Genomic DNA, 13,860 nt, shown 5'->3' with positions numbered 1-13,860 from the left:
GTGTGTGTGTGTGTGTGTGTGTGTGTGTGTGTGTGTAGGGCTAGCCTCCATCCCAGTCCCCAACCTCCATGCAAATTTCTAAACATTTTTTTCCCTTATGAGGATTCAGAAGCTGTTCGCTTTCTCTCCAACCTGCTTTTAAAAGATTTTATGTATGTATTTATTTTGAGAAAGAGAGAGAGAGAGAGAGAGCAGGAGTCGGGGGAGGGGCAGAGGGAGAGGCAGACTCCCCACTGAGCAGGGAGCAGGCCATGGAGCTTGATTCCAGGAGCCTGGGATCATGACCTGAGCTGAAGGCAGATGCCTAACTGACTGAGCCACTCAGGCGAGCGCTCCTCTGAATTGCTTTTAGAAGATTTTTTTTTTTTTTTTTTTTTTTTTTGTCTGTAAAGCATTTTCTGGCTCATCATAAATGCTGTGAAAGCAACCGCTGTGGGTGTCTTATAAAACTCATCACGGTGCCTAGTTTTCACCCATTCCCTCTCCACTTCATGCCTTCCTTATCTAATTTAAATGTTGAATCTCATGCTTTACATGCATTTACTTTGTTTGATATTTTCCAATTCTCCGTGAATTCTAAGTTCTTTCAACTATTGGCTTTAACTGATCACTCATCCAGAAGATAAAAAGAAGTAATTAATTAAGAATCACTCATTCAAAAGCTGAAAAAAACTAGAATTAATGAATAATGCTTAATAAAATATAACTAATTATTTTTTTTTGCAAGAGTTAGTATTATATTAAGAAATCACAATGTGGGTGCACCTGGGTGGCTCAGTTGGTTGAGCGACTGCCTTCGGCTCAGGTCATGATCCCAGACTTGCAGATCGAGTCCTGCATCGGGCTCCCAGCTCCTTGGGGAGTGTGCTTCATCCTCTGACCTTCTCCTCTCTCATTCTCTCTCTCACTCATTCTTTCCCAAATAAATAAATAAAATCTTAAAAAATAAAAAAAGAAATCACAATATGATTTTATCAGCCATTTCTTTGGGATGATATAAGATGAAAATTGATCGTCCAGTATATCCATCTTTAAGTTACAAACCATTACTCCATTTGTGCTATGGATTGATGAAATAATTTCCTTCCAAGGGCTCAGACATAAATCATACGACAAATGACAGTGTTTAAAAAAAAAACAAACTCTAGAGAATTCGTGGTAGAGTGTGCCAGGTGTCATCTCTGATAAAACAGCCTATGGACAACACAGTTCTTTGTGGCTCCAAAATTCCCAGCAGATTAATATTCTCTCCTCTTTTCTTTCCTGTGGGGGTCATTAAAGACCATTTTCTGACCAAAGAGAGTTCCACGGCATATAAGAATGCTAGAAAGGGAAGGTCTTTAACAGCCTAGGAGGGCAGATCGTAGCCTACAGACCAGACCCACTTACGAATGAACTTAAGAGTGGTTGAAAAGTTCCTTCTCCTCCTCTTGAGGCAACGATAGGTGGAACTTATCAACTACCTTTATATTTTAGAATTTGAGATCTCGATCTTCACATACTTATTGTAATGACGATAGCTATTCAGAGAGGGAAAAATATAGTCTATTTCTGCGTTATACACAGGGTACTGAAAAGAGGGGACAAAACTAATCCCAAACCCAGGTATCCTGAAATCACTGTTCGATGCAGCAATCCCAGTTCTGAGTACATATACCAAAGAGTTGAAAGCAGAGACTCTAACAGACGCTGTACACCACGTTCCTAGCATTGGCCAAAAGTAGCCAAAAGGTGGAAACAACCCAAGTGTCCATCAGTGGATGAACAGATAAGCAACATGTGGTCTAACCACATGGTGGACTATTACTCAGCCTTGAAAAAGGAGGGGGCATTCGGACACAGCAGTACAATATGGATGAACCTTGAGGAGCTCATGCCGAGGGAAATAAGCTGGTCACAGGAGGACAAATACTGTATGATTTCACTTACATGTGGGACCTTGAGTGGTCATGTTCGTAGTTAAAATAGAGAATGGCGGTTGCCAGGGTGTAGGGGATAGGAGGAATGGGGGGTTTATATTTAATGGGGTGGAGTTTCTGTTGGGAAGAAAAAGTTCTGGAGATGATGGTGGTGGCGGGTGCCCATCTGTGTGAATGGACTTCATGCACCATATGCTTTAAAATGGTTAATGTGGCAAGTTTTGTTATATATATTTAATCACAATGAAAAAAAGAAGGGACAAAAACAGAAGGGGGCATCTTGGAAGGATATTTAGGATGCAGAGTCAGAAAAAAAAAGTCACACTAGGAATAGATTTTGAAGGCCTTTTGCTTGGCTTTGATCCTAATCCCCTGTTTACTAGCTGTGTGACTTTGAGCAAGGTGCTTGACCTCTCTGTGCCTCAGATGCCTCATCTGTAAAATGAGGCATGGTATTTGTACTTCTGTGTTTATCATAAAGCTGAAAGGAGATGATGCTTAGTAAAGGACCTTGCACAGAGGGGGGCATGCACTCAATACTAGCTGTCATTATCAGGGACGTGAACCTGGCCAAGGACTCACTTCTAGTAAATAACAAGAAGCACTTCCTGCAGAAAGCACATTGGCCTGTCTCCAGGACCAGCTTTCTCCACCGTTATGTTACCCATCATTTGTTGAATCGATTCAAAGACCAAGTGCTACAGTCTTGGGGAGGAAATCACAGCCTAGAAAGACAGAAAATTCATCTGAGAAATGTAAAGGTCTCAGAACCTTGTCAATGCTTCACTTCCTATCAAGGAAATGGAGAGATGGGTATATATGATTTGCACATTAAAAAAGCTGTAAAGTTATGTGTAAAGAGAAGAGTACCAGATATCCTAGATCTGAGACCAGGGCTCCACCAATTAGAGAATTATATCCTTCCTATTGGCAACCAGCCAAGCTGCCAGTCCGCCCAAGTACGTGAAGTTTCATTGAGTGTCTTCTTAAGTGAAAGCCACCTTGCCAGGGGCTGAGAATAGAGGGGATGTGACCAGAGATGCTCCTTGCTACGTACTTTTACCTATTGGGAGAGACTCCTAAACAAATAATTATAGCACAGTGTCATATAATGTGTGATCAAGATACAGTGTTAGCTCAGAGGTGAACATGAGTAGCCCTATCCAGGTTCCATGAGTAGCCAGGCCAAATTCCTTATAAAAGGGCTTTGAGGGATGCAGAGGAGTTCACCAGTGCCCAGACTCACAGGTGTAGTGAGAAAGCACTCTCCCAGCAGAGGACGTGGTACACACCTGTAGTTCTCAAAATTAAGTGTGTACACAGCGGGGTTGAGAGCACCCAGATCACTGAGCCCAACCCCCCCGTTTCTGATGCAGTGTGTGCAGGGTGGGGCCTGAGAATCTTTGTCTCTGTCAAGTTCCCAGGGGATGCTGAGGCTGACGCTGTTGCCTTAGGGACCACACTCTGAGAGCTGCTGCTTTGCGTGAAGAACTGAAGCGTGGACCCACAGCGTGTGTTTGGGGAACCGTAAGTAACTCAGTATTGCTGGGGTTTGAAGTGTTTGAAGAGTTAGGGAGGGGGCCTAAGTGCAGAGCTGCGGGCAGAGCAATGAATCCGTTTGCATAGCCCAGCAGGGGCAGGCACGATAACACAAGACGCAGTCCTGACTGCAACTCAGGGAGGAGATGTTATCATGCCCATTTTACAGAGGAGACAAGTGTGGAGCACAGGTTAACGGAGTGGAGAGAGAGATGTAAGAGTTAGAAGACCCCAGACTGTGGCTGATAGCATATGGGTGAGTGACATCTAGATTCTTAAATTTGGAGACAAACACAGGGTGATGCCAACGACCGAAACAGGAAGTGCAGGAGGGGCAGGTTTGTAAATATTCTGTCCGGATTATGGGAACAGGTAAACTCCCTCATTTCCAACATCCTTTCTCCCTCTCCCCCCGCAACCCCAGAACTGGCCGCCTTTGTTGGGAGTGATGCACTGCCAGCCATGGCCACAAGGGGGCACTTGTTCACTTGGCATGATTTAAATTTGCCTGGCTCAGGTGAGGTCAGGATCCAACCTTCCTCCAGAAAATAAATCCTTTAAGATTTCCCCTCATTGCTCTCTGTTCTATTGAATTGAATGGTGACATTTGTTCAATCGTTCGGTGACTATCTGCTGAATGCCCACCACGTTGACTCCCATCGTGCGCGGCAAAGAAATGCAACATCTTCACAGCTTGAGATTCTCATGACCTGGTAGAGAAGATTAAGCAACCGTAGCAGTGGTGCTTGAAGCCAAGAGGAATGGTGTAGACACCCAAGGGGGTGCGAGCTAGCGTCGGGACATCCCAGAAGGATGATGATGTCAAAAGCAAAGGAGAAGGGGCCAGAAGTTACTGGAACATAGGATCTGTTCTGGAACATTGGATTTGCTTAGGGAGGCTGGAGGGGATGTGGTGGCCCAGAACTCGGACGCTGGGAGCATAGTCATTATTGCGAATGCCACGGAGTAGACAAGACTGCCCGGGAGACGAGAGAAAGAAGGCACGTTCTGGAATGCTCTCAGAACACTTCCTTTTGAATAATGGATTTTGAGGTCATTCTGTGAATACTCTTTTACTCCGATGCTTTCAAGTTAGGTCAGTGGTGAGATGTTTAGCTTGTCAAAGAATAATTTATTTGGGGGCTCCAAGCCAGCTCAGTCGGTGGAGCGTGTGACTCCTGATCTTGGGCTGTGAGTTCGAGCCCCACAGGGGGTTGGCATAGAGGTTCCTTTAAAAAGTAAGGGGAAAAAAGAGAATAAATTATTTTGACACTTGTTAAAATGGTAAGGAAGACTTTATTCAGGGCTGTTTCAATAGGCGGCAGGACTATCGCAGTGGTGGGTGACAGGTCAGACGACTCAGAATACAGCAAGGGCAACCGGTGATTTATAGTCAGTGGTGAGGAGGGCTAGTGGATGGGGAAGGAGTCTTGCTCAGCCAACTCTTGCTGAAGGCAGGACAAGGTGATGGGGTTTCAGGGATGAGGGATTCTCGCTGAACTGACCAGGAGGGTTGGTACTCCAGCCGGACCTGGTGCAGAAGAGTTTTGGGAGAAGAGACTCACACGGCCTCACACTGTGGCCGGGTCTTTCCTAAAGGCGGACTTCAATGCGTCAGGTGGGACATATTCCGATTATTTAAATGGGGGCATGATCGTGGGGACATGGGTCAATGAAATCGCACATCAGGTTTACACAAATACAAAGCTTTGTCGGAATTACAAGTCAACAGGAAAAGTTTGTGTGATGTACATCAGTAAACGAAGTGGCAGATAAAGAAAGGGCCTAAGTGTTCTTCTGTTTTTACTTTTGCTGAAAGAGTCGGGAGGAGTGGGTCAACATAGATTTATAAAATAAAATGAAAACATGAAGTGGTCTCGGTCCGTCGAAATAAGGTGGTATCCTAGGTTGCGACCCGGCTCTCAGTTAGAAGGCTGATTGCCTACACACATGCTGATTTACTTAAACACGGAGATTTAAACTTGTATTTTTGTCAAGTTGTATTTATATTTTTATAATTTACATTTCATAAGATTTATATTTTTCTTTTTATAATGTTTATAGTATTATAAATTTATATTTTTCTTCTTTTCCCATTCTTTCTTAAATTCCCCTTCCATTACCACGGGATAGTTAAGCGTACGTACAGGACCTCGAATCTAGCATCTTCCCCTTGCGGCCCCGTGCCTTCCGTTTGTCTCGTTATATGAGGGAGCTGAGGATGGCGCAAACTCACAAGGTCTGGTGAGCAGGGGCCTGGCACCCACTCAGTCACCAGCCACACTCCTCCTGGCCGACACTGTCTTTGACCCAGGTTTGCTTGTGTAAGCTGGAAGTCCAGCCCGGCTGACTCTGCGTCGTGAATTAAAAGAGAAATCACTTACCCCACTTGTCCGTGAAGTTCCGGTGTATCCCTAAACTCCTGGTATCATGGGGTTAAAATGAGTTGGCAGCGCTTACTTCCAAGTAAGATTCAAGAAAATTCAAAATTCAAAAGACTTTTTATGCTTTTCTTCTATGGGATCGTCCAACCTTTAAAATCCATTAGTCCCTTATATACAAGCCCCCAGATGTTAGAAACAGGTCAAGGAAACGAGTTCTGTCTTCAGCATAATCCTTGCAGAGATAGAATGAGCTCAGAAACAGGCTGGCCAGCTCGGCCCTGGAGCTCACAGTCACAGGCGATCAGCTAAGGTCTGCTTCTCCGTGCTGCAACTCAGGGGCCCCATGGTTTGGCATTGAGTGTGTCTGCGGTAGGATAGAGTGACCTTAACCTCTCTTTGGAAAACGTCTTCACCCCCAGGAGAGTTTCTTGGGGGGGGGATTGGAATAAAAAATGAAGGTGAATGCCACTCACAAGATTTTGCTGGCTCCTGGTGGAGCAGGAAATTGTAGGCTCATTTTCCCCGGGAGGGAACTTGATTCAGCTGGGAGTTGCAGTCGTGGTCCATCAGTGGTTTTCCCTAACTAGTTGTGTCTGACATAAGACACATCATGATCATCGGTAACTAGCAACAAAGTAACACCTTTTCATTGACTTAATTTTTTTTTTTTTTTTGTAAACACATTTAGCCTCAATCAATTCAAAGGCAAGGCTGGCTGATTGACATCTCAAGGGAGCAGTGGCATCCGTTGTGAGCAAATGTGGGGTTTGCAGGGTGGAGGCAGCAGATTCTGCCCTCGAGGGAACTCACCTGTGAGGAGAAGAGCAGAGTGAGTCCCACCAACACGTGAAGCCAGGCCCTGCTGCAGGTTCTGTGCAAAGAGAAACGAGCAAAATCGCCACTCGGCTGGGGCTCGGCGTCTGGCGGTGATGAGCGTGGCACTGTGTGCAATGCTAGAACATTGTGCTGGAGAGGGCCACGGGTGCTGGGTGAGTCCCTGGGCCTGAGGAGCCCCAGAAGAGACAAGCTGGCCTCTGCTGGTAACCCCTGGGGCAGAAGTTGTGTCTGAGCCTGAAGGGGCGGCAGAGCGTGCAACCTTTCCCATGTTGTCCTGGAGCTAATCGCTCCTGGAAGATTCTCAGCACGTGGGTGAGGCTATAACTGTGAGCAGTATGGAGAGGCTCTTTCCAGGTGTCCGTTTCTCTCCTGTTAGCATTTGGAGGACCTTATCTCCTGGTGACTGAATTTATGTCATGGATTTTTGTGGATTTATGTCGTGAACATGGACGTGATGTGGCTTCCCTGGTGGATCTCCAGTGTTGGACAGCACCACACAAGGACGGGAGAAGCGCCCCTTCACTGTGTCCCCTCTCCCAGCCCTGTCACTCCTGTGGCCCAGGGGAAACCAGCTCAGCCCAGACAAGAGAGAGGCAGGGGCATTCCAAGACAAGCAATACGTACGGGGGTGTCTGTGTCCTAGAGTGGCCTGGAGGCCAGACAGTCAGTGGAGGGGAGCAGGAGGACAAGCAGACTCCTGTTGCTGTATTTTGCATCATGTTATTATGAAATCTTAATCTGTAGAGTATTTTTAGGGAGCACGATGTATACCACACCAGCTCATGTGTTGTGTATGTCCACACACACACACACACACACATGCACAGACACAGATCCACAATCACATAGACACACAGACACAGACACACACACACACCGATGGTGGAGGTGTGCGCTCGAACCTACCTTTAAGGAGGCCCTTGTTCGGCCACTGTGGGGAGGGGACAGGGACAGCGATCTGATAGCGTCCAGCTGCAATGCACGCCTTCAGGCTACAGCCCAGCACAGCCCTCAGCCAGTGGCGAGCACGGCCTCACTCACTCTCAGTAGGGTGGGCGGGAGGGGGTGTGTTCTCTCTTGCTTTCCGGAGGGAAAAACTGAGAGCTCAGAGACTTTGCTGAGTCGGCATTTTACGGGCAGGGAGGCGGGGTGCCCACCTCGGGATCCGGACCCGGGGAAGCTGGCGGACACAAGAGCGGACTGGCTGGTTTCCAAAATGGAAGTTATTATTTCTCTGTAGACCAGGGTCCCCCAGAGGATGTCAATAGGCAGAAAAGTCCCGTCTGTGTGTTTCCGTTCCCCACTGGTGGCCGTGTGCAGCCCCCACCTTCCTTTGCGCGAGCCACAGAGCGGACGTGAAGGCCTCAGGCAGAGACCCGGTCTGCTCCACGTGCTAACGTGTGCGGGCGGGGTGGGGACCGGCTGCCCTGGCGGCGAGCTGTGTGACATGAGCGTCATCCCCAGCTCGCACCCGAATTGCTTTTTCTTTGAAAAATCTCTTCTCTTCATCTTCTGCTTTAGAAGCTTGGATGAGGCCAGTCAAAGGGTCATCAGAGCCAGACTGCCACTCCCGTTCTTTCTGGTTCTTCCCCGGTGTGGTCACGCAGACCTTGCATGTGATTTCCAAACGAGCCCGTGGCCTCATCCCCTTCATCCCCGCCAGCGAAGGCCTCCTCTGAAGAGCCAGGAGGTCATCTGAACATCCTTCCATCATTCCCTGGGACACCGGCGGAGCGTCCCCAGAACACTGTGTGAGCTCTGATCCCTGACACCATGTGAGAGCCCCAACCCACTCCCCGGTCAAAACCATTCTTTCTTCCTCCTCGCTAATCCCCAAATCCTGATTTGGTGAGGGTGGCTTGTACCCGGCCCCAAGAAGAATCATGAACGGTGGGTAAAGATACCGGCTGGGTGTCCTGCCGTTGAACTCGATTCTGGCACTGTCTACTGGGAGAGAGCACCAGGAACCATGGGTCAAGGGCTCTGCCTTACAAGACTGCCACCCCCTGCTGCAGAGACCAGTCACAAGGCCAGACTGTCACTGTGATCTTGGCCCCTGGCTATGGATTGGAGATTCTAATGGTCCCCTCACTGGATTTGACTAATTTGCTAGAGCAGCTCACAGCTCTCAGAGAAACACTTTTCTCACTGAATCATGGGTTTATTGCAATGGCTATAACTTAGGGGCAGCACCCGGCAAGGGGTGTGGCCCTTCCATGCTCTCCGGGCACCCACTCCCCCTACCTCTTTGTGTGTTCACCAACCTGGGGGTTCTCCCAACCCTGAACGCCAACCTTCTGGGTTTTTCTGGAGGCTTCATTATACGGGCATGATTGACTCCACGGATTCACCCTCCAGCCCCCCTCTCCTCCCTGGAGGTTTGGGAGGGGGGACTGGCACTTCCAACCTTACAATCACAGGGCGGCTTCCCCTGGCAACCAGCCCCAGCCTCACGTTCTTTCCGAAAGTCGCCTCATTAACATAACAAAAGTCACCTTTAGGGTGCTCATCACGTAGGCCGAGGGTTTCAGGAGCTCTGTGCCAGCCACAGGGATGAAGACCAAATAGAGACACAGGGAGGGCTGAATCCCAGTCCCGCTGTGACGGGATGAGTAGGCTTTGGCATAGGACTGGACTCCCATAGACTCAGGTTCTTTTCAAGTGGGAAAACATTTGCGCTACCTTACTGATGGGGCAGGAGCAGATGACATGTGGGGACGGAGGGAAGTAGACAGGGGACAGCAGAGAAATGCATGTGGGTGACCCCCCTCAGGTCCCCTCCCAGTGTCAGGAGCCCTGCAACCACCCTCCCCATGCTCTGAGATGGCCTGCACCACATAAATACCGTAAATACCGGACTCTGGGTTAGGAAGCGCACCTCAGGTCCGAGATGCCCTCCCCCGTCTCTGGCTGGGAGCCCGTTCACGAAGTGCATTCGGCCCTCTTGCTTTCTCACTGAGAAGCCTTAACACGAGATCTGAAATAGGAGAGGAGACATTGCCAGGACGCCCGCCCCCCAGAACCTTTTACACTTATGAATTTGTCCCTCCCAGCCCTGAAAGTCCCTGTCCCCAGCTCCAGGAGGCCCAGGGGAGAGACAAGTCTTCGGCTTGGAGGGGCGAGTCAAGGCAGAGCTTGCCACGAAGAGAGTCGCCTCGAGTGAAAACCCTCCTCTCGGAACAGCAAAGGCAGGTTCCAGCGGAGGGCGAGGAGGGACAGCACCCCACCTCCCACGACGACCCAGGATATATGACGGAAAGTGTTCCCGTGACGCGCCAGCCGAGAATAAAACAGATCCGTCCACATTCTTTTGCGTCCTCTCTCCCTTTGTCCCTATTTCCTGTGCAGACAACTTCGGAAGGCATTTCCTGTGAAGGCTGTTTCTTCAAAGCCTTTATGTCTCTGTCTCCAAGGCGGGTGACACGATCATCCCGAAGCGCGTCGCAAGGGGGCAGCGAAGCACCGTGCCCATTCAGAGCACGGGTCCTTGACTCTTCAACAGCAGGAGAAGTGTTACCCACTTCCTCTGAAGAGTCCCTCTCTGTTTTTTTTTTTGTTTGTTTGTTTGTTTTCTGGGTTGAAGAAGTTTCCCGTAAGACACTGGCCTAGTTTTTACAATCCGTTTTCCATTCGCTGGGAGTCAGGAGTGGAAAAATATAATGAATTGGGAATAGAAATGGAACCTAGGTATAAATGTTAATGATGGGGTTTCACAGGCACATGGAAACCTCCCCTTCACAAAGCATCGGGATTGTTTTTAGCATTAGAATTGGTCTCAGGGTTGCCCCGAGAGAGAGGGAATGGGAAAAGGACTGGTGGTATGTTTGCCTTCCTCGGTTCCGCAGATAAATATGTTGACAGTGTTTAGTGCCTGCCCTGTGTGAGTTCAAGCAGACGCACCAGGAGGAATACACAGCCACAGTCTGCCCTCAAGAGACTTGTGTCTGATTCGTGGGTGGGTGACCGAGTCCCAAGGGCCGCTCCTGGAAACCCAGCCGGTCACAGTCACCAGCACACCCAGAGTACGAAGAGCGGGAGATGGCATTCTTTTTGGGGGGGTTGGTTAATTGATTGGTTCAGAAGTGACACATACCACTTTGACATGTAGACCATTGGCCAAAGCGAGTCATGTGGCCAAGGCTGTCCTCAATGGGGCAAGAGAGTACAGTCCTCCCTCAGGGAGCTACCACAGACATTTCAGAGCAATGATAGAGTTTGCTGCATTGGTGTGAAGGGAGTATGGACTGTGTAGCCCAAGTTTAACCTGTTCTTCTGTGAGGACTCGCTCACTGCCTCACCGGGGGCCTTGGATGTCCTGTGCGCACCAACTCCTAAGTTCACCGGGAGAAAAATCAAGTGTTTACCGGGAGAGCAAAGCCCGGGGACGGTACAGTGGAAACGGAAGTCAGTGCATGGACAGAAAAGAGGTTGCGGAGGTGGAGGGCATGGGACGGACCATCCTGGGAGAACCTGAGGAGCTTGACGAAAGGATCCTGAACCTGAGGAGGAAGAAAAAACCAGAAAGAGTGACCGGGAATTTCTGAATAACAGGAGTGAGTCACGGAGGGGACTTACTCTACCCAGCAGGGCATGTGTTAGAAAGCGATAATGATTAAACATGGCATTAAGTCGAGAATAAACCAGCAGATCAAGGGACAGAACAGAGAGCTCAAAAATGAATTCTCAATATAAACTTGCTATGTTTAATCACATGAGAGGAAGCACCCTATATGACGGGAGGGATATCTGGGTTAGTAAGTAATGAATCATCTGGGGGCAAAATTTGACTCTTTAAAAAAAATCATGGGGCACCTGGGTGGCTCAGTGGGTTAAGCCTCTGCCTTCGGCTTCATCATGGTCTCAGGGTCCTAGGATCAAACCCCACATTGGGCTCTCTGCTCAACGGGGAGCCTGCTCCCCACCCCCACCCTGCCTGCCTCTCTGCCTACTTGTGATTGCTCTCTCTGCGTCAAATAAATAAAAAAATAAAATCTTTAAAAAAAAATCAGTCAAGAGTCTCAGTTCATCCTGTATTCCAAATAAATTTCAGTTGCATGGGGGAAATATGTAATGTGAAGTTATCCATGAGTAAAATCATCGATGAATTAAGAAGAGTTTATGGTTGCTGCTGCTCAGATGCTCTTTGGATAAGTTCTTTCTGTCCAAGTATAAAAACAATAGAAAAAAAATCCCTGAGGAAAGAAATTTATAAATCGACCACTTGAAAAATGTTAATTTCCACACAAATATATTTGTTTCCTCTGGTCAATGAAAAACCAAAGATGAACTATGAAAATAAATATTTGGTCCGAACATAGTCGTACCCTGAAATGCACAGCATACTCCCGTGAACTAGTAAGAATGAGACAAGGATCCTAAAAGAAGAATGAGCAAAGACTCTGGGCCAACGATTCGGGGAAGAGAAAATGTAATTGGGCCATAAGTAATTGCAAATGAAAAATTGAACACGTTGTCAACCTCAGCAGAAATCAAAGATACGTAAGTGAGCAGCAGGAGGCAACATGTTTTGACTTAATGATGGAGAAGGATTGGAAACAGGCTAAGCTGGGAGTGGTGTGGGAAAGGGCACCCTTGGCCTCTACGTTCATACCTTATGCAGGTTCCTGTCTTCTACAGGGAGCACTTGGGGCCAGAGGCGGGGGCTCCTTGATCCCGGAGTTCACTTTGAGAAATCTGTCCCGCGGGTCCCTCTCGGAGATGCAGTCAGTGATCTGCGTGCAAAGACGGTGTTAGGACATTCTTCTCGGTGTCAACCATTTGGGAAAGGAGAAAACATCGAACGCCTAGGCTTTGATCAAATAATCCGGGACCCAGTTAAGAGAACAGTATGTAGCACATGAAAAAAAAATCACACATTTTTAAAGATTTTTATTTATTTGAGAGAAAGAGAGAGTAAGAGCAGGGGGAGGAGTGAAGGAAGAGGGAGAAGCAAGCTCCCTGCTGAGCGGGGAGCCTGATCCAAGGCTCCATCCCAGGACCCTGAGATCCTGACCTGAGCCAAAGGCACATTCTTAACTGACTGATCCCCCCCAAATCATATTTTTTAAAGAAATTATCTCCCAGGGGGGGCTGCTTAGCAGTGCAGGGCAGGGAGTGTGGGATGCTGTGCTTTGAATAGGAAGTGCTGTGCTGTCCAGGAAGTAATGATTTCCCCCCAATATAGCCCAGAGTCAGTCTCTGCCCCTCCCCTGTCCCCAGTCCCTCAACCCTTTCCAGAGGCAATCCGTGCAGCCCTGAGATATTCTGTGCCAGACTATTAGCTTGATGGGAGATCTGGGTCCAGAGATGGGATTTCTGGATAGAGAAGATTCGAGGATGTTCTCAGTGGGACAGGAGCAGTGGAAGAGAAGAGAGAGGGATCACCCATGGCGGTTCCCCCAGGAGAAGGGAGAAGATAGTGTTGGCTTTGTTGCTGCTTTTCTGTGGCGGGGGCTGGGGGGGTGGTGTGGGGAGACAACGCAGACAAAGTTATCAGTAAGGAGGCTGATAACGAGGTGGTGTCACAAGTGGCTTGGGAGGGGCTCCAGGCAGAACCTGAAATATTTCCCGTCAATAAGAAGGAACACACAGTAATACCTACAGCCCTCCGGCTGGGGATGCCAGAGAACGCCGCTGAGTCTGCACACCGTGTGATTCCATCTATGGAACGTGACTGCAGGGGTGAAGTTACAGAGATGGAGAAGAGGCTGGTGGTTCCCCCGAGGTGAAGGAGGGGAGAGGGGTGAGAGGTCAGAGCAGTGAGCGCGCGGTCCTTGGACGTGGGAAAGATTCTGTGTGTTGACTGCCTCAATGTCAATGTCCTGGTTATGACATGGTACTATTGCTTTGCAAGAAATGAAAGTAGGAGGCACTTGGATAAAGGGCACGAGATGTCCCTGCTTGAGTTCTAATGCATGCAAATCTACAATTATTTCAAAATAGAAAGCTTAACTAAAACGTTGAGATGTCAAGTTCAAGGCAAGTTCTTACCAGTTTTGAAGTCAGACGCTCATGCATTGAGCTTTTTGGTCATGAGGCTGTCTCTTTTCCTCGGTGGACATTTTTCAAGGGACTGGCTTCTTCACCCTTCCATAGCTGTGGCCCTAGAGAAAAGTGTGTCTAGCCTTTTCTTCCATTTCTTCCATACCTGGAGCCCCTGGTCTCCCAAGGAAAGGGAAGTC

General features: G+C 48.4%; 1 protein-coding gene across 14 annotated transcripts in view; it reads left to right on the top strand.

Annotated features, from left to right (window-relative positions):
- The window catches only part of ZNF664 (zinc finger protein 664), a 187,963-nt gene that overhangs the window by 54,492 nt on the left and 119,611 nt on the right, over window positions 1–13,860 (top strand). For 12 of the 14 annotated variants that reach the window (XM_059408233.1, XM_059408229.1, XM_059408231.1 and 9 more), the window contains exon 3: window positions 3,337–3,446. The exons of the other annotated variants lie outside the window; for them this stretch is intronic. The gene's annotated coding sequence lies outside the window, so the exon portion shown is untranslated. The remainder of the gene's footprint in view (window positions 1–3,336; window positions 3,447–13,860) is intronic. 14 annotated transcript variants of the gene reach the window in all.

Source organism: Mustela nigripes, chromosome 8 (genome assembly GCF_022355385.1).
Source record: "Mustela nigripes isolate SB6536 chromosome 8, MUSNIG.SB6536, whole genome shotgun sequence".
NCBI classification, from domain to species: domain Eukaryota; kingdom Metazoa; phylum Chordata; class Mammalia; order Carnivora; family Mustelidae; genus Mustela; species Mustela nigripes.
This window is presented reverse-complemented; position numbering and strand designations above follow the sequence as displayed.